Raw genomic sequence first — 26,940 nt, forward strand, 5'->3', positions numbered from 1 at the left:
GTCCACATGCAACCACTCACAATATCTTTAACCAGAAAGGGAGGGTGAGCAGAAAGCAAGCCACTTGGACTTGTTTCTTTGCTTAGCCTCCAAGGTGTAGCCATTGTGGAAAGGAGATAGCAGAAAAGGAAAGCAAGGCATGACAGCATATTAGCTAAAAGGAACATGTTGGACCCCCTTCTCCCTTATCCCTCAAATCTGTGGTGCTGATGCTGTGAAAGGCATGCCATCCTAGATCTGAGGGCAAGGAGTCAGAAACTCAAAAGACAGAGGAAAAAAGATGTACATAGCAAGGGAGGCAGAGACATGACAAGGAAAAGGGAGCAGCAATGACCTGAGCCAAAATAAACAGAGAACCACTTGCCTGAATGGACCTTTGGTCCATTTGTGATACCATTTGTGATACCGATACCATTTGTGAGTTCTGATCACATCAGCCAGGTCTCCAGGAGAGACAATTCCTTGTACAACATCAGCAAATTAGTCCAGTCTCCAGTTGTGACTAATGCCTGGTAGAAAGCTGTAAGGGAGAGAAAACATGAATGCAATCTGGCCAATTATGCACTGAGGAGAATAGGGAAAACAAACAAAAAGTCTCTGAACCTGCAGGTGTCAACACAAACCCAAAAGACTGATAAGCTTGATTTCTTAATGTGGGGCTGTGGTATGGTGAGCACAGAGAATGGGAGTGATTCTTAGAGCAGCTGCTTGCGGGAGGTCAATACATAGCACAGTGGTCACCTCAAACATATGTGAAGGTAGAGACACAGGGGTTCCAGCACTCAGATTTGTTTTCTCATTTCTTATCTGCAGTGAAGCTTGTGATGACAGCCACATGGGAAGAGCCAATTACATTTCTCCCAGTGGTTGCAGCATACCCTATTAAATACTGTATCCCTTCAGTACATCATCTCAAGGACTCCAAAAGCCAGGTCAGAGAGTCTGAGGCCGAACACACTGAGGAAAACCTGTGTGCACTGAGTCACAGGAGGAGACTACCACCTTATGGACCTTTCTCAAGGGTTGGAAAAACCCCAACCTATTTTATTCTCTCAATTTGTTCACTTGAGCACAAGTCAGCCACTGCACTGTGCAGGAGAAGCACAAACATACCAGAACGACTGCTGCAGTGGAGCTGAGCACCAGTGCAAGCAGTAACAGCGACTGATTCAAAACATCAGCTTTGAGACCTGCTGTTACAAGGCACAGCTCTGGGGCTGAAACAAGAGAGACTTTAGAGAAGCATCTTCTTGCTGTTCCTGATGAAGTGTTACTGCCCACTGAGACTCTCTCTCTGCTCTGCTGTTCAAGTACAATTATTACTCCACCCTCAGCAGTGCTTTTGTGCCCATCTGATAAGACCAGGGGCTGCTTTGCCTGCTGTATCTGATCTTGCATTGCCACACAACCCACAGGAATTGATCCTGCCAGACCTCAACGGGCCATAGAGCACAGAGCAGAACTAAAAAAAGACAGTGCATTCCCCACCTCAGAGCAAAGGGAAAGCCTGGAGGGAAGAGATGCTGCCAGTTGTTTTCTACATTGATTCTTTTCACACTTTCCAGTCACTCACTCCAAGCTCCATAAATACCTGCAGGGTCAAAACACTGTCCTCCTGAGTTGCAGTAGTGACCTTGATAAGTGACACAGCCAATATACAGTCCTTTCTTTGGAAGGAATTGCCCCCAGTACAATTTTTTGCTCATTCAGTCTTCCTTTTCCTTCAAGCAAAATCTGCCAGAACTGACTACTTCCAATTAATTTTTTTTCCTTCCTCTTCTTCTTCATTTTATTTTATTTTGTGTGTTGTCCCAGCTTCCCCTCTCAGAGGTGTCTCCCTGGGGAAATTCATGTCCCTTGTACTTTTTACTCTGTGTGCATAATAGAACATTATCTGCATAATTTATCTTTCACTACATGTTGTCTTCCTTCTGGCTAAGTGTTTTTCTAAAATAAATATATATCCTCATCGTGTACACTGAGAAAAAGAGCCAACAAGCCTGTCTTATGTGAGAACTCTATATTATCCAGAAACTGAACAACCAAGAATATGTTAGCTCAGTCCTTTAGGTCAAATGCAACTGTAAAGCTGATCTTCCTCCTGCCTCTCTCTGTATTTTTCAGCGTTCCATTCTTTCTGTAGATCTAATGAAACCCCCACAAGGCTGAATCCAGCTAAAATTTGGAATTGATACGTAACCCACAAAGCAAGGGAATTCCATGAGATAAGACAAAAAAACCTCTGCCTTTAATGCCTTTTATCACAGCTCTGAACGGCAGGGTGTAAAACAACAGCAGATCTATGGGACTGGGAACGGTGGGAGCATTGGTCATGGACTAATTAGCATGACCATAACATCCAGACCACATGTAGCAGAGATGTTGCTTCCATGTAGCATGCTTTCAAGAAGCACAACTGCCAGCTAGTACATATTACAGCTCACAGTATGCAGGGGAGTTGACAAAGCATTTGACCATGTCTTGACATTGAACGTGCTGGGGTTGTTATGGTCCAGTGAACACAATCTTCAGTCAGCTTCTCTTACGTTCTCTTGAGAAAGAGAACAGCATAGTGCTTTGCTGATGATGCTGGGATTTCCAGGTGTTTATGAACATAGAAAAACATAACGAAACAGGTTCTTTTCTATTGCAGCGTGAGGTTTTGTAGCAAATCTGAATCACAGCATATTAGAGTGAAAACATGTCCTGAATACCGGAGGAGTTAAAAATATTCCCTGTTCATTTATTTTACCATGCGACTACATACGTTAAAAATATTCCCTTAAAATAAATGTTCATTTATTTTACCATGCGACTACATATATACAATTGAAAGTGAATTTGATGTTTCCATGTTTCTTCCCATTTTCCTTTACGATGATTTTAAAAATACCCGTTTTTCTCCTTAACACAACACTGTTATGGTCCCTGTTTTGTACCATACTTCCCATTTGCACCAGTTCACCAGCAAGTTTAGGGCCTAAGGTTAGAAGGTACTGGGTCTACCCCATGTGAGGACTGAGTTGTAAACTTGCAACAATACGCAAATCCAAAAACAAGGTTTGGAGTTTCCTCTCAAACCCCTCACACTCCTACTTTCTACAGGTATCTTTGGATGGGCTGAATTGTCCTTGAAGATCTCTCCAAGGGCCATTTATGGGATCAATTCAGGTTCGTAAGCACAGGTGTTTGGTACCACTTCAGATAATGGAGGACCTGACTTCTGAAAGTGCTGGGTCTCCAGAAAGCCCAATGTGGATGTCCCAGGTACCCTCAGGAATCCATAGTAGCATTAGAAGTGTAGGCACTTGAATCTCTCCCTAGATTCAGACCTGTCTTTGTGATGCCTATAGTTGCATTCAGTGAATTTCAGGCCATGGGGCTTTTTCTAGAGGGTCACACCAGCAGATTTGTGCCAAACCAAGAGAATCTGACTAGATGCAGGGCTGAAAGCCCTCCAGATGCTTTTCTGTCCCATCCACAGTGTCCTCATTTATGCATTTTATAGTGTCACCTTTCTGATTTCCTTAGACCAATTTATGTTTCTTAGGGGAAGAACCTGAGTAAGGCAATGTGAAGTTAGCTTCACTAACCCACTACTAATCCCCTGGTGCACTGCCACAAGACTAATGGCCTAGTTTAAGAAGCATCACTGTCAGGGGGTCCTTTTTTAATAGGATTCCCACAGTGCAATGAGAGGCAGCCCTTGTATCTAAAAAATGCCAATATGGGAGGAGACACCTCGATCTCAACAGATTAAATTTGGATTTTATTGAAGACCTTTAGAGCTAGGAATGTGTCACCTGTTGGCATCAGCTGCAAAGCCCCAAAAATAGGAAAAAAAAAGTCTGTCTCCTCTCTTCTTTGATAGTAATGCAAAGCTCTGCTGTGAATTTTTATGTTTTAGAGAAAAGCTCAATCCAGACTCAAAAGCTGTGGAAAATTGACATGTTTTCATTACTGATAATCTCTGAGTCTTTGAGGCTCCTACCCAGGGAAGTGAACACAGAGAGACAAGCATGGAGGAGGGCTTGCATATAGCCACAATGGGAAGGGGAATAAGCAAGTAAGGTTTAACCCAAAACACACCAAAACTTTTCAAAGCTTCCCATCTCCTCCAGCTGCAAACCCCAAAAATAGGAAAAAAAAAGTCTGTCTCCTCTCTTCTTTGATAGTAATGCAAAGCTCTGCTGTGAATTTTTATGTTTTAGAGAAAAGCTCAATCCAGACTCAAAAGCTGTGGAAAATTGACATGTTTTCATTACTGATAATCTCTGAGTCTTTGAGGCTCCTACCCAGGGAAGTGAACACAGAGAGACAAGCATGGAGGAGGGCTTGCATATAGCCACAATGGGAAGGGGAATAAGCAAGTAAGGTTTAACCCAAAACACACCAAAACTTTTCAAAGCTTCCCATCTCCTCTCAACATCAGCTGTTCCTTACAAACCTTCCTCTGAAGTCAAAGGCCACAGTCAGGGACTTCCTTGGAGGAAAGAAGTTTCATCTCTGTCCTTGCTATGCCACATATCTACCATTGTCACTTAACAACAAAAGTTTCTATTTCATGTGCTCATCAGAGCCAAGAAGACAGTATGTAACAGGGTCCTCTGCCACCAGGGCTACTATCAAGACTCAGACTTGGATTCCTCTTTCTCATCATTTCTGCGAGTGTCTCATTATCACATTTATGTCAGCCTCAGAGTGGGATCCAACACAGGTGTCCTTCAGGCGGGTGAAGTCACACTACTCTTTCTTCTTTCATTTTCTCTGTGTTTGGGCGATAGTCTGTTATCAGTAATAGGAAGAAGTTGCCCCTATGCTGTATCAGTGCAGAGATAAGTCTGCTAGCCTGGCTTTCCTTCAAAGCACGTGAAAGGATCTCCAAGAGGAAGTTACAATAGGAAAAGTTGAGAAAAGGGGTCAGCTGGCTCCTATTTGCTCAGCTGGAAGCACATGTCCAATATCGGTCACCTAGTTGTCTCTTAGGGGACAAAACCACTACAAGCCCACCTCCAAGCCCTCTAATTTCAAAGTCAGGGTCTGTGAGACCAGGTAATCACAGTGCAACATTGATTCCCTGGGAACAGCTATCAGCACCCACTCAAATGTCAACACTCAAAGCAAAGACTAATGTAAGTACAGTCAACCTTATCAGTACTAGATGACCTAGAGATTTAATGATTTGAAGAAAGAAGCTGAGTTGTAATATAACATCATTGAAAGGCATCAGATCAGTCTAAATTGCCACAAGAAGAAAATAATTTTCCACCAATTTCTGTCTTGGTGAAAATCATCTTCGTACAAGTATATGGTGAGGATGGGAACACATCATGAGTTGCAATTGAAGGTAACTGATTTCTCTCCCTCAGCCTGTATCAGTAAAACCTCAGTTTCATTCAGTTTTGGGCACTGGACCTCAAAAAAAGAAGTAGAACCACTGCAGAAATTCCAGAGGAGAGAAATGTGAACTGTCAAAGACCATGATCTACAAGGGAGCAATGAGGGAGCTGGTGGTTCAGTCAGAAAAGAGAAAAAAAAATGGAGAGAGCCTAAGAGCCATCAATTGTATAAAGGCTGTTAGAAAGAGAAAGGAAATAATATGTTCACCATGACCAGGATGGCTAGCACAAGAAATAATGGGCTTAAGTGGCAGCAAGAGATATGAGGGTTACACATCTAGAAAAGCTTCCTAATGGTGAGGGGAGAAGGGGACTGGGGTGCCTTGCCTGGGGCATGGTAGAGTCTCACTGTTGGAGGCTTTTAAAGAACGAACATCCATCAGAAATGATATATAGAGAGCTGATCCTTGCTAAAGGCGGAGGAAAATGGATAAAGAAACCTCTTAAAGCCCTTTCTCTCCTGTTTTTTCTCTGATCCTATAAAGCTACTAGAGACCCCAGCCTGCTCAAAATCCCAAGGACATGGTCAAAGACAGCTATAACAAAGCTTCCTGCAATGAAATTGCAGAGTCCTTATAAACTTCTCAACAAGCCGGAGGGCTGCCTAGAACAACCCACAGTGTGTTATACCAAGGTGGCAAGTGAACCTCTGCCACTTTATTGTACATGATGTTTAAACAATGGACTAGCTTCCAGTAATACAATTAGTTTCACTGATACCTCCAAAACTACCTGCATGGTGAAGGTTAGGTGGGTCCTTGCTGAATGAGAATCTAGCTATAGGACCCTGTCCTGGGCCACTGAAATCGGCTCCTCTGCCAGTGCAAAGCTTTGCAGTATAGAAGTTTTATATCCTGGAGTAGCTTCATAATCTAACACAGGAGGGAACAGTCCTGCCATTATCAGATAAGGGCCCTAAATGAGAAAGGCAGCATTCCCAAGGTCCACTGCCTGTGCCCCTTTGATTACTGCAGTATAAATATACTATTGTTTGTCAGACTGATCTTTCTCAGTCTGTTTCTTCGTATCAGTGGTAGAGATAGGAGCTCTCTGGGGTCCTCTGAATGTAATTACTTTCCTTCCTGTGTGGGGGGAGAGATTTCTTTTCATTCAAGGGTGCTGTTGTCTTCAGCCTTAATTTAGTCACTTTTATCTATATTATGAGGAATGTGGACTCTACTGTGAGTTGTGCCAAGCACATCTTGAGAGTGAACTTCTTGCAACTTCATGCTGCCACCTACGGAGGAGAAACAAGGTCTGCTTTATCTGCTTGCCAAAAGACAGGAGGTCCCTATGGAGTACTCCCCGAGGTTTCTTCAACCAGTCACTGTGTGTCACCCTTGGTTTGCCCACTTATGCCGGCATAAGCATTTTTCCACTTTGCAATGGTGCTTAGGACCTGAAAGCCAACCTGTGGTCACGTCAGGGTTCCAGAAACATCTGATTATATTCCTTTGCAAGGGAGATGTTTTCCCCATGCCTGCTAGGGGAATTCTCTTCTGTCCTGAAATGCAAAGTGCCATTTTTTTTCTACAAGTGTTTCCTGGGAACATGTCGTATAAGAAGCCAGGACCTGCTACACACCCTGAAGTGCTAGTGAGACCTCTGCCATGGACACAGGACAGCTGGTGATCCAGGTTTCGCCATTCAGTACATCAAAGGGAATATTGCACAAGAAAGTACCAGGAAATCAGTGGCTCTAAATATTTACATAGTTGTGTGCTTACCCCCCCAGATAAATTCAACAAGATTCCATTTAAGGCCATAGACTTGCCACACTAATATTGGAATGAAATCTTCTCCTTTTTACTTCATTAAAAGCCTCAGGCAACAGAGATCAAGTTTAACCTTAGCATCATTCTGTTTCAAACAGTGTATAGTAATGCTGAATGAGCTGGAAGGAGAAGTATTTATTTAATGTCTTTATTTCTGTGGTATTGTCAAAATTGAGGTACAAAGACTGAAATCCTACTCTTCACAGTACTGCGTACACATTGGTTAATATAGATTTTGCTCTGGGAGAAAAAGCACTTTGAGATATGCTAGATGGTGAAAGTAAATATTATCACGTGCAAAGCGGTGAGGGGAGGAGTGAAGCAGAATGAGAGAGAGAAAAGAATAGAGAAATGAAACGATATACCCAAGGACACTCAGGAAACCCATGTCACAGCAGGGAACTGAATTCACATCTGTTCTGTTCCAGCTCAGCACCTTTTTTACAAGCAGCCTCCCTCAATGTGCTTCATTTGTGGTCAAAATCCCAAAGACAGAAGAGAAGAAACAAAAAAAGGAAATACTACAGGAACTTTAACCCAACTATTGAGTACTTTTCATGGTGTCCAGGTAGTTAAGCTTAGTCTTCAATAATGCATGACAAAGTAATGCAATTTAAATCAGGAGAGGCAGAGAGCAGGGTAGGGGAGATAGAGGTGAGTCCTGAAGCGCACAAGCCGAAGGAGGCAATATTGTAGGAAAAAAAAGCTGTGAGCCATAATAACAGCTTTTCTTAACAGAACTTAACTAGGTTAGAGTGACCTCTGAGAGGAGTCAGAATTTTAACAGCCAAATTCTCATGTGAAGGATTATGGATCTTTCTGTATAAATTGCCCTTGTTTTACATAGACCATTTTGCTGAGCACAATGTTAATTTTGCAGCTCCGCTGGAGCAGCAGCTTATGAGAAGATAAACAGAAAATGATGCCTTTAGCAGCTGACGGATACCTTCACTAAGAGGGATGATAAAACTATTTACATGAAGATATTAAAGGCATGAAGGGTGCACCAGCTTTTTAGCAGCACTGCTCTGAATGTGGTGGGGGAAGGTGGCAATAGATGGGAAATGACATATCTTCTTCACTCTGATTTTTACCCAACCCACAGCTACAACTAAGAGAAGACTTTTCTTCTTTAGCTGCATGTTCTTCTCTGAATTTCCTTTCTTGCGGAATTCTGCAGCAAGAACTGTTGAGTGAATTCCCATCCCAGGTGAAATCTGGGGTGTGATCCACGGTGCTGACAGAGCAGGAAAGGGGAAATTGAAGAGAGCTAAGGATTAACCCATTCTGGGAACATGAACCCCACTGCACTGGAGTGGCTGAAACAAAGGGAGCTCATAACTCTCCATGTTTCCAGGCCCTGAGTCTGTGGACTTCTTTACCTTTGTGTTTCATCCAGCCTCAGCAAAGATGATGAGGGTAGAGAAAAGGGAGAAAAGGGCATCAGGATCATGAGGTTCAAGCCAAGGTTAAGAACTCCCCCAAGCCTGATCCCAAGCCTGTGTCAGCACATGCGCTGTCTCCAGCTGTGCCTAGGCCAGTCCTGCGTTGAAGGATGTACCCACTTCTTAAGGGACAGCAGATGGGATAGGAAGGGAAAATTGGAGTCTGAAAGCAATCAATGACTTCCTAAAGCATCACCCTCAAACCCCTCTGCAGCCACATCTCAACAGACTTAGGATTCAGGCTGCATCAGCTATGGCACAGGGGTGAGTGAGCAAGCAGAGCAGCCGTTTGACACCAAGCACTGGGATGTGAAGACGGAGGAAGGAAGAGGTAATCATTTGTGCCTGGTGGGGTACATGTCCCCCTGCCTCTCTGGCCCAAGTGATTACAAGCCCCAAGGTCACCCAACTTTCTCCTTGACTAGTCAGCTCCACTTGGCCTAATTCCAGGTATTAATGACCTAAAAATGTGCATAGTTAAGAATTAATCATAAACAAAATACTTTCAATTTTCAACCATCTATTTTCCTCTTTTGGTATCTGCCTCTCTTTATCTCTTTTTAAATGTGTAATAACTGACTAACATTCATTCCAATTAAAAGTAAACTTTTTTTTTTCCAAAGAAAAGGGATGGCTCTGTGGTAACCACACTTGAATAGCACCAATAGATTTACCTGCCCAAGATGATAGAGCTGAATTCAGTGGCTGGCAGCAAGGTAATATTAGCTCAGGTACAATCTCTCAGAAGTCCACCTGGCTGCAGTCATAAATTGCTGCCTCCACTACAGCTTTGCCAATACCATTTCCATGCTGGCTGCACACCAGCTTTATGGTAGTGTAACGTGCATTTCACAGGAGTGTAGCAGGAATGACAGAATGGGGTTAGGACGCTAGAAAAGCCACATTATTTTTTCATCCTAGGAGTTGCAAAAGGAGGTAGAAAAGAGAAGGGCAAAGACACCAAAGACTCAGCTTTAGGCTGCTGCTGCAACTGAGTGAAGAGAAAGAAAGACAGAAAAGGGCTGTACTCACTCATCCAATCTAAATGTAGGAAAGTTTTTCAGAGATTTCCCACTAGTCTTTCACTTATATGCATCAAGGGCAGAGCTGTCTCCATTTTATCGCACTCTGTCATTCAGAGCTGGGCTAATCATTGCTGCTGAGAATAGAGGCAGACAGTTGGGAATCTATCTTTTCAAGTGTCCCCTGTGTTGCTTATAGACATGCCACTGCCCTGACTCAAGCTGTGTCTGGTGACTTTGGAAAAACTGTCTTTGCATACAAAGATCTAAAGGATAGAGTGAAAAAAGACAGGTATATATGACAGAGGAACCAAAGGACAATTCTGCTATGTCCTGAGCTTGAGTTAAGGTATTTAGAAGCAACCTTGGCTATGATCTCTCCAACACAACTTTAGTAACAACATGTAGCGAGTTCTGGGCAGAGATTGCCGGGCCAAGGAGATGACCCAGTGCCACACAGCCCTATGAGGACACAGCGGGATGGGTTGGAAGCAGAACAGCCACCTTCACTTCCCCCAAGCCCAGTTCAGCAAGGTCTGCTCTCACCACCGCAGCTATTGAGACAGATCTGGGTGTAAATTTTAAATGTGGAATTTTTCACACTGCTAGGAAGTAAGATGGGTTAGAGGTGATGTCTTGGAAAATGTTGGGTCTGGAGCAGCCATCTCATATTTTTATCTACCCAAGCAGCAATATCAGAGGAGAGACTGAGGCCATCATCCTCTCATCCTGACTTTTCCAGGCAAGCAATAAAGCCTCTTGTTTTAAAAATCTGCAGACTTATGTTTCCAAAGAAATAAGAGAAAAAATACAGATGAGCTTCTTCAAGGGAAGAGCACACCTTAGGGTTTAATTCACAGGAGGATGTTATAATTACACAGAGGTTGGTATTTGTGCTAGTCACTTGAGGGAGACAAAGAGCCACACTGAGTTAGCCTGGATTTTGTATGGTCAGCCTTCAAGGTAGAAGAAGAGAGAACCATAAAAGCCTTATGATTAGTGCAAGGTCTGGAGATATCTATTAGCTTCTGGAAGCAAAAGAATGAATAACGAGATGGAAAAATCTACAGGGAAATAGAGAATTGAACAGGACCTGAAAGATCTCATGAGGCATTTCAGAAAGACTACCAAATATGAGAGAGCTGGTCAGCACAGCTTCAGACAATGTTCGTTGTAGACAATAGCAAGGGTTGGGACAGTTTGCCTGAAAGGATCTAAACTCACTGCAACGTTTGGTGAGGGAAAGAAGACCTGAGAACACAAAGGTCATTTCAATCAGCTCAGCATGATCAAACACTCTGACGCATCTGCTCAAAACATCTGTGGTGTTTAAACGTCTGCTCCAGAGTTGAAATATTGGGAAACAGAAAATACCAATGTGCCATGCATTAGAGAAACCACAAGTAATTTCCTTGGTGAGTGCAGTGATCAGATTCGTGTCATAAACCCAAGAGGAAATGGTAAAAAATGAACACAATTTCAAAAAGTATTGTAAGGATAGTAGAGATTTTTCTCTGTGGAGAAAAGCTACAAAGATGATGGCTATTGAACAGAAATCAGAAAGATGAATGAGATGACAGAGCACAGGAGGGGTCACGAGCATAAAATACCTTATTTGGCACTTCTGCTTTTTCACTGGCATTTGAGAAAGCAGTTTGGGACAATCTGCACAATGAAAACAGAAATTGCCGAGAAGACCTATAAAGAAAACACTTTTAAGTGTTTAAGCAAAAATAACCACTGGAACTCTGTGCTGTGTGATACAACCGAAGCAACCAGGTATAGCCTTCTGAAAACTAAAAAGGATGTTTAATCTAAGTGGCACACAACGTGATTTCTAGCATGAGAGATGCCAGAACATTTTTATTTTATTAGCTCATATTGCTTTTTTTTTGGCACGTTTCCTTCCTCTCTTCATGAAGATGAAGCTTGGTTTGCTAACTCATAGCCACACAGCAGGTCTTTGTGGAAAGTTTAATGTGAAAGAGCTGAGCCACCTCTCAGCTCAGAGTTGTCCTCTGGAAACACCACTCTCATGCTCAGGACCTCAGAGGGAGCCTCTCTCTTGCCATTGACCAGCTTCGCCATCTAAATTAGCTGGCTAACACCCTGTGCTGTGAATACTCCCAGAAAGAAGTGAACACATTAGAGGAACTTCGTTCAGCCATTAAATTGGGATGCATCTACCTCTTTCTTAGGGGTCACAAATGAGATCAATTTATCATAAATCTCTAGGGATTCTGCAATATCAAGGCAGAGCTAGGTAAATGTTTCAGCTCTCCGTAGAAATTTCTGGTCTGTTTATCATTGCAGTTTCGAAGCACTTATGTGAACCAAAAATAGTTTAGCAGTTCAATAGAGCAAGACAGTCAGTGTATCCATGCTGGACTGGACATGTGTGTGTTAGCTGCATCACTGACCATAATAATGTCCTTAGGTATAAGTGCAGTATTCACGTGTTCTTCCAGCTGACATTTTAGTGTAATTCTACATTAATAAAAGTACAACTGAAATATCAGTGCAGAATCCAGCTCAGTCTAATCCACTGAAGCTGAAGAAATACTGTGAAAGTCCTTCTGATACTGTGGGTTGGAGCTGGGTCAAACAGACCTGTACATCTAAGGGTTAGCACCCAATTGCACTTTCTCTGTTACTACAGGCAGGCAGTCCTTGAAATGATGACAAATTGGCTTGGAAATGCTCTGATGCACCCGGATGATTTTAGAAAAATAAAGGCCTGGGGGATTCCCTTTTCAACCAAAATGGGAAATATATTTTTATAAAAACTACTTTTCTTTTCATCACTGAGTTGTATTTGGTGACAATGAAAGCAAAACATGCACAGTCCCGGGGAGAGCCGGTATCCCACAGGCAGGCAATAATCAAACTTGTCTCCTGAAAGCTTAGTCAGTGGCTTCAGTGCAGAACTGTAGCCAGTTTTCATCCTTTCCTTACCTAAGTCGATCCCCTCATTACCTGTGGATGGACTTGACCTTGGTTTAGACTGTTTTCCAATCTCTTGGACAATCAAATAAGCAGAGACATGCCATAGCTTTAAGAGTTTTCCCCGTGGCTGGTTGGGATTAGCAACTAGAGAGGAAAGAGCAAGTAAATACTAAACCAGATGATAAATTCCATATCTCACTCCTAGACGCTCTAAGGAAATGTCCATTTCTTAGCTCTCACAGATCACCTTGTCCCTCAAACAAATACACCATTTTCTTTCTTAACAGAGGCATGAGTTACTTTAGGCCAATACTGGGATCAATACCAGCAGCCCTGGGCCTTCTAATACAACATTGACTGTATAACCGTGTTATTAGCCTAGTACTCTGTCTAAATCAAGGAACAGCTCCTAAAATTAAAAGTTAAATATCCTTCTGCCCAGGTGATTCACAACCAACGACTCAGCACTGGATGTTTCAGAGTTACTTCAAACTTTAAGAGTAAACTACATCCGTTAACATTTGAATTCATTGGCTCTTATTTAATTCAGAGTTACTTCAAACTTTATGAAGAGTAAAATAAATCCATTAACATTTGAATTCATTGGCTCTTATTTAGCCATATAAGACCAAAACACACACCAATACAGAGCTGGTTTCCTCTCAGAAGCTGTTCCTCTCCCTCTCTCCACAGCTTTTCAAGTACTGGATTGAAAAAAACTGACGATAAAGTAGTATAAAATCCTGGGCTTGCCCTGACCCACATTATCGACTTGTTTCCACCTCTACTGCAGAAGTACAAAACCTTCTCCTTTAGGAGAGTAACACTGGAGGAGGAGAGATTTCTCCTTTTCTTCAGGAGAGACTCCTGAACATTTAACAGGATTTATAACGATCCACTGACGCACTTACCAGGAGATGGCTCAAGGAAGGCAACAGAGACTCAGACCCCAAGGAAGTTTTAAGGCAGAGCTCTGTGTTTTTAGCCATAAATTCTTCACATTCATGTTTTCTGCTTTATTCACACTGGAGACAACTTCAGAGACCACAACTCATTCATCTTTCCTCACCCCTTAGTGATAATTCATTGAGGGGCTTTGACCAATGTTTAAAAAAAATTGCAGAATGAGAGCAGCGCAAGGTCAGCTGTGACGTGTGGTCCTTGGGGAGAGTTAGTCAGGAGCTGCCTGGAGAGGTTCTTTCAAGTTTGCTGAGTTTCTGAGCATAATGAGATACAGAAGAGAAGGATGGCAATGAGAAGCCACAGGGCTCCCTGCAATCTGTTGAGCTTGGGAGAAGGAAGGGCATGTTCCTTCGCTGCCTTTATGGACACCTTTCCTCCAGTGGTGATAAAGCATATGTCTGGAGTCCTACAGGGAGGTATTGTTTTCCCTCATTGTTTCACTTCCAGCCTCCGCCCCGAGTGTGACCAAACATGAAATACAATTTATCAAGAACAAGCTCCTTGCGTTGATCATCCTTCTAGATCTCACCTTTCTTCGCTTACTTGGGCAAAATGCTTCCACATAGATGCCTTCACATAACTGATGGAGCTGAACCTCTTCTCTGCTCCTGTAGCGCCAAGTTAATAATGAACTGCACTCCCTCGCCAGGCAAAGTAAGCACCTCAGAAACTCTAATCAGACACATGAAAGCTCAAGAGGATAAAAACAGATGTGTCCAAAATATATGCAATATGCATAATTTTGGCCACCCCTGAAGCAGGGACTCCTTACACAGATCCCTCCCCACCTGCCTGCAGGTTCTCTGTCTCCCCTGTTTGCCAGAAGCAACAAGAGGAACCTGTGTTCAGCTGTTCCCTCTGTGCAGAGATTAATTCATTGACAAGGCTCCTAGGAATGTGCCAGCTCATTAATTACCATAAGAACTGTGTCAGCAAGAAGTAGGCAAGGTGACTGCTGAAAATGGTCAGAGAGAACCATCTATTAGTGCTTGCTACCCTGGCCATTACATGCCAAAAACCAAACCAATAACACCTGGCAGACGTTTCTTACCTATGAAATATCACAAGTTGCACACTTTACTAATATAAAGCACTCATGTAAATCAGTGTTGGGGGAGCAGACTACAAGGAAATTGGCCCCACAAGCTAGTCAGTCCTGTTCCAAGGATGAAATTATTAGGTTACTTCCTGTGGGCACAATGAAGTCCTGAGAGTATGATGGGTCTCCCAGCAGTGGGAGGTGGCTTGGAAAAATCCCAACAGCTTTGACATGCCACCTCATCTGTGTTTCTATCTGGCTGGTGGGAGAGAATTCATCTTTGGTAGAAGCTGCTCCTGTTATTAACAGGCAGGGTTGCCAGAAGGTTGTCCCATAACAAACCCACTGGGACATAAGGCAGAGAGAGACTAAGCTCAACAGACTGAGATCTCAAATGCAATGTCTGCTTATGCAAGCAAGTACTTGAATCACAACCCTGCGCTGTCTGCAAAGGCAGAGAGATGGCCACAGCCCATTTGAGATCTCACAGCTGGTACCTCTGCCTGGTGCCTCCCTTGAGAGGGAGCATGACCACCGGGAAGTCTCTGATTTGCTATTAAAATTCATCATTCTTCTTGTAATGCCAACACTGGGATAATGCGCCTGGGATTAAACCTAGGAAATCCATCAAGGCCAATACTTAGTCACACTCAAGTGCTTTTATGCCACAGTTGCTATGAGGAGTGGCTTCAAAAACAGCCCCTTAAGAAGATCGGGAGGGCAGGGGGCCTCCCGACTGCTGTGCAATTGAAGGCAGGGCTCTTCCCCAGACAGAGCCCATGCATTTTCAGTGAAGGGGCATTTGAATGTCAGGCAGTGGGAAGCAAAGTCTTGTCAATGCATCAAAGGTTTTGCTTCCCTTGGCTCAAGGGGAATTAAAGGAATAGAGAGAATAAGCTGGAGGAACTTAAGGTTGTTTCAACTTGCACAGAGCTCAGAAGAGCTCTGGAGTATCTGTAAGAACAAAAAGAAAGATCCAGGTTACAACTTCTCTCTTCTCATGTCTATCATAAGGCTGGTGAATTTGCACCCTGAGAGGAAAGTGCTAAGTTAAGAGCTATAGCAGTATCTTTGCACATTCCTGATCATCTACCCATAACCCTTTCCAATCACCACACTAAATCATACGGTGTGACCTTCCCTCGTGCACCATAACCAGCCCGCTTCCTTCTGCCCTTTTTATCTGATAGATTTTTAATTTTATTTTTCCCCCTCTCCCTTTCCTTTAGCCAGTCTCACTGCAGGCCATAGGGCTAGGAAACATTATTTTTATCATCTGATATAAAAGGGATATGACAGGCCCGTGCTGTAAAATGCCAAGTGTCAAACCATAGGGAATTCCACAAATAACTGTTCAGATGTCCAACGGGGGGAGGTAGGATATGGATAGCTCCCAAGTGCATGTCTAAGTCCACCGGCACTGCAGAGAGGGAAATGTGACTCTGTCCAAGCTTGCGAGTTTCCGGAGGTCCTTGCACGTGTTGAGAGCAGGACCTGCCAGAGGGCACACAGGCAATGCCACCACCTGAAACCTTTGTCAGAGGTCTTGCAGAGAACCATTGCCTCCAGGTGACAGCATTAGCTGTGTCACATATCTGGAGCAATTGCCTTGAAGAAATCAGCATTTGCTGATGCAAAGCACAAAATGAGTGACCTGGTTTCCCCAAAGGCTGTGTAGTGAGGTGTGGGAAGAAATTAGTAAAGGAAACGTGTGAGAGAATCCCCTGGCAGTGGTGAGGCAGGAACAGGCTGATGCTGAGCAGCTGGGGGAGGTTTGGTGCAGACCAGGGAGAAAGCAGAGAAGCCTGATGTGCTGGAGGAAAGAGGAGGAGGAGCTGCTCTCCAGGGGGAAGGGGAGACGGTGGGATGGTAGATTAAAGAGACATGTGGTGGTGGGGAAGGAAGGTGGAGGGGAAACCAGAAATGGAGGCTAGCAATTCAGATAAAATGGATTAGATGGGGGTAAAGGCAGCTGGGAGGGACTCAAAGAACATGAGGTTCAGAAGTGCACAGGAGAGCTGATCAGTGTTCAAGGGAAATGAGAAAGCAGGGTCATCTGGTTCCTGCTGATGGCTTTTAGAGGAGCAGAGTCTGAACAGTTTGAGAGGGGGGATGGCCACAAAGCAGAACAGACATGCATAAAACCTCAAGGGGCTCAGAGAAAGGCAGGAGGGGTGCTAGACCTCCTGAGTACCTACTGGGATCATCAGACAGCAAGCTTAGAAACAGCACTGTTTGAAAAGCACAGGAACTCAGTGATACCGTGAGACCCAGCTGCACCCAGGGCTGCCAGGCACTGGACACGTTCGTGGGTGATATTAAATGGGGTACAAACACTGTGCAGGAGTTTCTTACATTTCAGTCTCTGTTTAGCAACATGGTCTTGGGCCAGCTGGACTTAGATCCAAGCCAGCACAGACAGACCAAGCTAAATGAGAGAGAGACAGCTCCATCCCTGGTGACGCGCCACCACCCTGAGGGGGGGCTCTAAGTGGCCCCGGTACAAGACTCACTCCAGGGGCAGCCAAGCGCTGCGACTCCTTGCATGGGCCAGACAGTGCCGTGACCCTGGTGTGCTAAACATCACATGGCTATTGCATCACTTGTCATACACTGGGAAAAAAGGTAATTGAGAGGTCTGAATTGTGCAGTGAGCAGATGACAGGGAAACAGAAAAAGCGTTGGCTCAATTCCTTGATCTCTTTTCTGGGCTGGGAATCAACTCATATGCCAGTTTTGTGAGGCAAGAGCAACCACATTTCTGCGCCCTGGCTGCTTCCAGCCTACATCTCTGTTTGCTTTCCCCTCCCATCCTTTAGCATTTCCTAACAGATTCTTGCACTGCAGGTCCTGTGAAACAGGCCAGAGCACATCCTCATCTTGAGAGACCAGCTCCAGGACCATGGCCTTCACACAGCAGTGAGTGGGGCTGCAAAATTCACCCCTTCATCAGGGATCTAGACTGCTTGTGGATGGGCACATTACTACACAGAGGAGAGGGGAAAATGCCTCTAAATTGGACAGTAGATAGTTTGACCGTAGGCCTGCTTACAAATGCATGCACTAGCTCAGAAACCAGTGCAACAGCAGAAACACTCAGCCAAAAGCAGGAGTGTAGATGGTGCCTAAGTCCTCCTAAGATGCTGAAGAAATACACATTTAACTACAGCCTTAGATTACCTTCAGGTCTTTGGTGCTATGAAGACAATGGGTTATATATGGTTCATATCCATATGTTTGAGCTACTTTCTCTGCTAACTGCCCAGCCAGGTGTGTAAATAGTTAAATCACTTTATAAAAGAGTTCACGATTCTCGTGCTGCTGAGGAAATCTAAGGAAGAGAATAGCAAAGGCAAGCAGAAGCCAAATCTGTAGACCAATAAGTAACTCTCCTTATTCTTATCATAGCTAACCCCATTTTCTAAAGGCCCTGCAGAAACAGTCACATCTGAAGGGGCCAGGCAACTGCACAGCCCAGCCCAGCAGGCTGAGTCTCCGCTGGTGCTTCACATGCAGGTCACATCCCGGGAGCAGCAGCCTCCTTCCTCCTAGGCCCCTGAGCACACGGTGTCCCGCTGCTCAAACACAAGCACAGAGGCTTATTTTTTCCCTTATTCGTGACAAACAAAAAGGGAAAAGCTGGGAGGAAAAAGAGAAGAAAAAGGGAAGAAAAGATGAACAAGAAGAACCTACTTTGAGCAATGGGGGTTAATCTGACTCAAAGCCTAAATCCATGTTAGCAGTTAATCCAGTTAGTAAGGCTTTCATTGGGAGCTTTGAGAAATCCTTTAACCTCTTGCTGTAAACCAGGAGCAGCTTAACAGCTCAATGTTCATGAGAAAAGCCTGTCAATAATGCTGCTAAGCAGGTGTTTAGCAGGATTTAAGAAACAAGCATGTGACAACTATTCTTTAATGAAGCAATTGGGCTTCTCTCCAGGAACCAAGTGGTCACTATTTCTTTTAGTCTTGCCTGTGATCTGCTTTTCAAGATTCAAAAGAAGATGCAGCTATTGTCTCTGTCAACTTGGAAAGTATTCCTTCCCGGGGAAAGCATAGTAAAAAGCAGATTTTGCTAGTGTTTTTTATAAATCTCATGGATTCTTTGTCCTAAGAGATCTTCTATGAAGCAGACTGCAGTAGTCAATTAAATTAACTTCCCTGTGATTTTTTTTTTTTCCTTTCAGAGGTGTCTATACTGTTCCAAGGAAAGCAAGCTGACAAATAGCTTTAACGTTTAAGGCTTTTTACCTCAGCCTGAGTCTAGCAGGATCAACAGTAAACCAAGTTTTCTTACCATCTCTCTGCAACGTCATTACATATACACTCCACCTGAAGAGACTGGCTAAATATGAGTCAGCTCTAGTCCAGAAATCATGCCATCACACATAGCCTGGTGCTACATCCTGGTTCCTGGCAAAGGCAGAGTGCAAACATGTCTGGGGGACACTGGCATACTGCAAGGTAACCTTCATCCCTGCCCTGGACAGATGAGACCTGGGGGATCTGAGGCAGGTGATTATCCAGACTCACCCACCCTTGGCTTCTCCAGGTGCCCAGTTGGTAGAGGGTTCATAAGGATGCACAGCTGTCCTCTGGACTGTGCTTACTTATCCCTCTGACACTGGTCACAGAAATTCCATCACAGAAGCTTTCAGACACAATCGCCTTAATTATCTGTGTGGGTTGCTACAAATTCCCTCAAAGATATGTGATCCAAGGTAGCAGTACCCACTTTTTTTATGTAGGAAGCCCTTTTCAAGCTCCAAAGCCCCCTGGGAACCAGACCTGCTGGGCAACAGGGCAGAGATCCCTACACCATCATGGTGGAGACTACTATCAGTCTGGAAGCTCCAGTAGAAACCAAGATTTTTTTGCTGTGATATCCCATCCACCCCACTACTTCTGGAGAACAGGGCAGTTCTGAGCTATAGGGAAGCAAAGAGAGAAGAAAAAAGCACCATCATGGTGGAGACTACTATCAGCCTGGAAGCTCCAGTAGAAGCTCCAGTAGAAAAAAAAGATTTTTTTGCTGTGATATCCCATCCACCCCACTACTTCTGGAGAACAGGGCAGTTCTGAGCTATAGGGAAGCAAAGAGAGAAGAAAAGAGAGGGGATGTGCAAGTCAAAGGTGTATGACATGCACAAACGACTGAGGCACAAAAATCATGGCTTTTCTCAGCCTTCCCTTCTGTTTTACACCAGGAGATTCAGCCAGCAGTATCATTTCAGCGAGACCCTCTGCCTCTTGGATTCCAGAGACAGACACTCCCATTTCCATTCACTTTCACAGATAAAAGATCGTTCTGCCTTTTTTCCCCTCTCTATACTAAGGAGGAACATTGCATTACCTTTGATATTTGCTGTGTTCAGCTAGCGTGGGCTGAGAGGCCCATGCAACATTAATCTGGTTTTACCACCGTGCACCCGATGATGTTCAAAGGGAGGCGGATCATTGCCATTCTGGTTGTTACCTCTAATGCACAGGAGCTAGGAGCACAAGCAGGGTCTTTCAGAGGGAAGCACTTTGCAGCTCTCAGTGCCTGAATTCAGTCCTAAAGCAGGTTGAGAAAGCCAATGTATAGGAAAATACAGGAGAAAATAATTCCTCTTTAAGCACCCAATCAGAATCTCAATAGTGTGCAGGTTTTAGGTCACTCGAAAGTATTTCCATTTCTCGTCCCTTTAGTATACGACTTCTTCTGCTGACAAGAGCAAAAAATTTCCATGCATGCACACAGATATTAAACCACTTATAGAAGGATTGTCTTTATGGGAGTCCTACCCAATAAGACCATGATCCCTTGTGAATAACTCTGGTAGGCATAAGGACAGCACACATACTAATTAACCTATAACGCTGCCATTAAAAAGTCATGACATGAGTTAATGCACTGACTAGGATAGTTATTTTTCCTTTCATAAATTATATTTTCCTATAGCTCAATTAGGTATTTTCAATGACTATTCTTTCCCCAGTCCTTATACTGTGTCTTTTCCAAAAAGACAGTCACAAGCCCTTTTAAGAGGGGGGGGAGGGGGGGAAGAAAAGATAACCTTTAAAATACCAAATGAGTGGTAAAGTCAAATGAACTCCCACTCAGTTCAAATTCCAGCTCAGCCCTTGTTGGTCAGGCATACTGATAGAAATGAGACTTTTTATGCATCACGCAGAGCCATCTTTTCACTGAAAAATATACTTCAAACAGACACAATGTTAGCAGAGACTGGAATACTGAGCAATTGGTTATCCTGTTTAGTGCAAAATAACCTGTTGTATCTAGGTTTGCTGGTACTGTGTTTTCACACTCTGGTTTCTTACGAAACCAATACAAAAGACAAAGTGGATAAGGGTAACATTTGTTAGACTATAGTCACAGCTGTATTGCAGCATCTGGATGTAAAAAGTAAGGTTCAAGCTGAGGAATTTGACTTCATAAAAGCAGCTGTATTAATGACAAATCAGCTAAAGAGAAAAAAAACACATAACCCTCAATTCCAGATAATTTTCCCTACGATGCAGCCAACTCCAGCCCCCAGCTTCCAGAGGGAACCACCACCTGATTTCATCCTTGTTATGATTCACTCCCTTCCCAGCATTGAGACATTCGTGGCTTTTCCAGCTCAGCTCGCATGCTGAGCCAGCCAGGGCACGCAGAGCAGCAGCTCACGGTCTACCAGCAGCCCCAGCCACCGCTCCCAGACCTCCCTCTGCCAAGGAGGGCAGCAGCGCTGGCCAGATGGTGCCTGCATTCCCCCCCAGTGCCGCTACGGACCACACCGCTAGCAAGGCAGGAATCTGCTGGGGTACGCACCGTGGACAGGGATGGTGCTGCTCTCTGCTTTCCCATGCAGACCTCCGCTTGGCCGCGTCCCAGCGCAGTTTGCACTCTTTAGTCAGCATTGCCCTGGGAATTACCTCGACCCGTCTGCCCGACGCACCATCTGAGCAGACCTTCTGCTAACCCTGCCTCCCGAGAAGGAAGCCGAATTCCGCCAGGCTCCCTGCCATTCACCTCAAAATAAATAAATAACAAGGGAGCGAGAAGAGCCGCCGCTCTGCTTGGCCGCGTCCCAGCGCAGTTTGCGCTCTTTAGTCAGCATTGCCCTGGGAATTACCTCGACCCGTCTGCCCGACGCACCATCTGAGCAGACCTTCTGCTAACCCTGCCTCCCGAGAAGGAAGCCGAATTCCGCCAGGCTCCCTGCCATTCACCTCAAAATAAATAAATAACAAGGGAGCGAGAAGAGCCGCCGCTCTTTTGTTCTGATGCAGTCTGGCAAGGTCGGCACTGATGTGCTGCTTGGAAAGAGCCAGAACAATGACAGGGTCTGTCTAGCCTGCAAATGCCATCCCTGCCAGGGCTTTGCAGCGGTGCTGCTGGGAAGGAGTGAGGATGCTGTATGGTATTACACCCATGGCAGCACCAGGCTGGAGAAAGGACAAACCGTAGCCACTTGGAAAGCTGCATGGGACTTCAGAGAATCTCTTCTTAGGGCGGGTTATAGTAAAACCCAGGATTGTCGTCCCTCAGGTGGGGACATGCTCCAATTTGGGGCCTTCTAATTCCTATCAGCTGAGAATGAAAAGCAGCTCTGCAGAACAGGGAGGGCTGGGACACAAAATCCAGCTCTTCTCCCTCCCCATCACCAGCGAGGAGATGCTAATCATAGTCCTGCTCTGGAGAGAGGGACAGGAGAGCAAGGAAAGAGGGAGGCAAGGGAAGAGCAGATGCAGAAAAGCACTGAGCTTAGGCAAGGCTGAAGAGACTGGACTGTGAGGGCAAACACAGAGCAGAGTCTAAGGCTAATTTCACAGTTATTAATGTGGATATCACAGGCATGTGATATGGTGATGTCGCTGGGGTGTCGGCACAATCGCCCCCAAAAAAAACGCCCCCCCCCCCATCTGGCCTTTGTAAACCCAGGCTCGCGACCCCCAGGCTCACGACCTTCCTAATACAGTTTTAGGGTCTCCAGTTGCTTTCAGGCACTGGAAGAACTTGTTTATAAAAAAACTGTGTAGCCACTCCTTCAGAACAGGGTTCAGGAACCAACCCTCTGCTTACACCTCACGAACAGACAGCACCCCCTCACCCCAATCCCTTCCCATCCTCTTCTTTTCCACCTAAAAAAAACCAGCCTGCAGAGCCTCAGACTGTGACTAACTGCTGAAACACTTACTGAAAGGGGGGGATCATTTTGCAGATTAGGCCGGGAAGATCTGCAGGAGACGGGCTCCAGGATAGAAAAGTTTTGCAGCAAAGCTATGCAAAGGAACAGACTGAGTCAGAGCCCCTCTACAATAGCACTGTCATGCTACCCAGATCAAGATCCTTGGCCATTGTTAGCAATAACTGACCTTCTGTCTTGCTGTCATCTGATGACTGACAAGCTCATCAGCCACACTGCATGCCAGGGAAATGATGGTGGTGGAATTAATGGGACCCTTCTCTTTTTGCTGCACAGCCTCCCTGCCTACCATGATGGTCCCAGCAGCCAGTCCTTCCCTCAACAGCTGAGGACTGGGGCTCTGCTTCACAATCAGGGGCAGGAGACAGCGCTGCACATGCTCAGCCTTTGCTTAAAGTAATCAGGGCAAATGCAGATTGAATGCATGAAGCACGGGAGGGTGGGGGCAATGAGGGAGGAATTGGGAGAACATCAGGTAACACGAGGCCACAGGCAGAGATGGATGGCACAGAGTTTCCTTGCGTCAGGCTTTTGGTCCCAGCAGGTTAAGGTACAGCCGCCTTGACAGATGCAACCATCCAGCTTCGAGGGATTCAAATTAAGGTCAAAAGCATAAAGGATAAAGCAATGGTGAGCAAATGAATGTGTTGTTCCTGGCTTACAGTCATGCCCAGCTGCACATTCCTCATCATTTGTGAGGAAAATTAAAATGCATCATTTGTGTGTGTGCGCGCACACACGCACACACACACAATTTACTTCTCTGGAAAGCGCATCATTTGTGTGTGTGCGCACGCACACACACACACAATTTACTTCTCTGGAAAGGAATACAACCATAGGAACTATTTTTTTCACTGCCTCTGTAGCAGCAATCTGGATTTTAAACTTGGGAAGAGGGGAAGGAAAATGGGAGGGGAAAGGGTACCCCTTTTCTCTGTTTAACCTCACCAGGAGAGGAGGGGAAAGCTGCTCACAGCTTTTTAGTCCTGAGCAGGGATTCGGTGGCACACTGTTTATGCAATTTTGCATTTGCAAAAAGCAGGGCCTTGTAGTGCTTGTGGCTGGAATTGGGCCAGGGAGGGGCAGGTTTGCCCTGTCTCCATCACTCAGCAGATTAATTAGCCATTACTCTCAGCTCTACAATGTAATTGCAGCCCAGATCTGCAGCAGCAAACTCTGAACCCATCCCAGAGCACAATCCCAGCTGTGCCCAGCTCTCGGTCCAACAACCATGAAGGTCCTACGTGCCAGGGCTTCCTTCCCTCCTCCTCCAGGGCAGCATGGCTTGACACTGTGACAGATTCTCTTTGCATCCTGCTATGCGCTCTCCAAAAAAGCTGGTCAAATGTCCCTGTCTAAAATCTGAGTCCCAGGAAACAATTTGTTTCAACAGTGGTGCCCAGAAGCTTTGTCCAGAACTGGAAGGCAGATGTGCTCAGTGCTGTACGAGGAACAGGACTGAACTGGCCACAGTTGACAAGACTGTTTTGGCTCTCAGAAGCCTCTGGACTTTAACAGGACCCTATTCTTTGGTCTTCCAGCTGAAGAACGCAGTCTGTGTGCCTTCTGCAGCGGGATGTACCTTCTCCTAAGGCACACACACATTTTGTCCTTAGATCCAAGATGCGACTGAAAACAGAGAAGAGTGTCTGAGTACTGCTCTGTGCATAAGGTTTGTGGAAGTTCTTTTGGCTGGCCTCTAACATTGTGTTAGTGCCTATCAGTGGATACACTGAGGAGAGGGCTGAATGCTTTTTGCTCACTGTAAATTTGTGATGCTTGGGAATTTGTTTATTCTTAGCTAGAAAATGCTAAGCCCATCAGTTATGTCCTCACTATTCTCATCATGCCATCTAATTTACACTGGCCTTCCAGCCAAAGCACTGCTTTAAATTGTCACAGTCAGCTCTCCATTACGCGGCTCAGTGGAGTGAGGGGTAGAGACATCTGTGTGCATGGACTCAGTGCTGCGGTATTACTCAGCAAAGGATCCCCAGGCATAATTAGCCTGGACACCGCACTGAATCCTGGGCGACTCCTGCAGCCCTGGTCTCCAGGTCATAAACCTTTCCAGAGCGCCAAGACACATGGAGCAGAGACAACGCTGCAGTCCCCTGCTCACCTCTGGCATTACCTGCCTCTGCTAGTGCCACTGCCTCCACCCAGTGCTGGTCAGAGGGCTGCTGCCACCTCTATCTCAGACACGCCTGATGCTGCGGCTGCCCACTGAGCTGGCAGAGTCACTGGGGCTGCTGCAAAGCCCATGTTCATAACCCTAGCTGGACAAGGGCTGGCTCCATCCCTCACCCTAACAGCCCCTCTACACTGCCTGGCTCTGCATCCTCTGCTCTGGGAACCTGGGTGGGAAGCTGGGAGCTAGCAAAGCTCCCAGAGGATTTAGTAACTCAGTGTCTCACTGCTAAGTATCTGAATTATGGGTCCTCCATTAGGGACTTGGCCAAGATTGCGTGTGAGCTGAGAAACAGGCATCTTCTAAGAAGCTTGGGGACCATCACCACTTTGGTGTACTTCAGGATTTGGTCCCCAAGCAAAGTTGTCAGCAATTAGCACAAATGTATTTTAGGTCTGTTTATAAATGTCTTGCAGCTGCACTGATCAGGAGCTGGGCACAAATACCAAGCGAGAGAAATCTGTTTGGGCTCTTTACTGATGCAACTGGCTCTAGATAGAGTCAGACTTGTTTTTCCTTCTTCCAAAGGCCATGCGTGTCTTCAAATCTGTGAAAGGTGGGATGTGGGTGGGAGGGGGAAAGGGATCATCCTGACCTTTGAATACTCAAATTGCTCAGACATCACGACTAACTCTGTCTGACAGTGGGATCAGCAGAAGCTGGCCAGAAGCTCTCTCGGAGTTCAAGTGCTCATTAATTCATCAGTATTCACACAGGGTATTTAATCAGGACTAGGACTAACATGGAGTTAAAATCTTCTTCAGAGACACTACAAAATAAAGAGCATGGTGACATTTGTCTTCTGCCTTTCTACTAGTGACCTTCTGCTAAACATCAGATCCCAGAATTGCCTGCCAAGGCCTAGAATATTATCAATAAGTCTTTCCAGCATTTGCCCCATCACATATTTATCTCCAGCGGTAAATCAGCACTGTACCTTCTGGCTAACTGTACTGCCCCTGGTTCCCCAAGCTTGGATCTCCTTCCCCAGGCACAACACCATGCCTCAGGCACTGTCACCCAGAACGTGCTCCCTCCTCTCTGGCGCAATAGCAGATGAAATGCTTTGACACTGTCTTTGCAAAAGGACTGAAGCTGAAGATGCAAGTCTCAAAAGAAGAGGCAGAGGGTATAGCCTAGGCTGTTACTACAGCATTCACATGAATAAAGAAGAAAAAGACATATCCCTGCTGACACTCTGCACAGCTTCAAACTCCTTGGCTTGTTTCAGTCTTCTTTCCTGCTCCAGCATCTCTCTGTTTGCTGGTATCTGGGAGTAGGACCTGACTCACCAGCCCCCCTCAGCTCCTCCTGCCATCCCCAGTGCACTGTTGGCTCCGTGGCCACAGCCGCAGCCACGTTAGCTGAGCCCTGCAAGGCCCCATTAGCATCTCCTGAACCAACGCAGATGGACAAGCTGGCTTCAGCAATAAAGATAGTTTGAAACCATTAAAAAGTGGCAAGAGCAAAATGAAGCCCCCTGCAGTGCTACTGCCATTAGGAAAGCAACACCACCAGCAAACAAACAGAAAAGTGCATTGAAATTTTTGCCAAGAAGGCCCTAGTTGGGAAATGAGGTACATACACCATGCAGTAGGAGCCAGATGCAAAGTAATTCAAGCTGCAACTTTAAAGTGGGTCTTTTAACCAGTTCGGGATACTTGATCCCACAACTTACATTAGAAGTACATAACAAAAGGGGCTATTTCCCTGTCCTCATTGTAAAAGCATTGTGGAATCAGGACTGACTATTACAGGCAACTCTGCTTAAAGACATAGTTAACTGCTGCACTGAAGTAATAATCTTGCCACTAAATCCAGAATTTAAATGCCTCAAGGGCTTAAGGGCTGTCAGGAGCTAGAATTCATTTCCAGAGGTTTTATTTAGTTGCAGCAGCAATTTTACCTGAGGGTGACAGTAAATTTGAGAAATACAGGACTCATAATTTAACAGAATTATCTG

Source organism: Aptenodytes forsteri, unplaced genomic scaffold (assembly GCF_000699145.1).
Source record: "Aptenodytes forsteri isolate BGI_AS27 unplaced genomic scaffold, ASM69914v1 Scaffold54, whole genome shotgun sequence".
NCBI classification, from domain to species: domain Eukaryota; kingdom Metazoa; phylum Chordata; class Aves; order Sphenisciformes; family Spheniscidae; genus Aptenodytes; species Aptenodytes forsteri.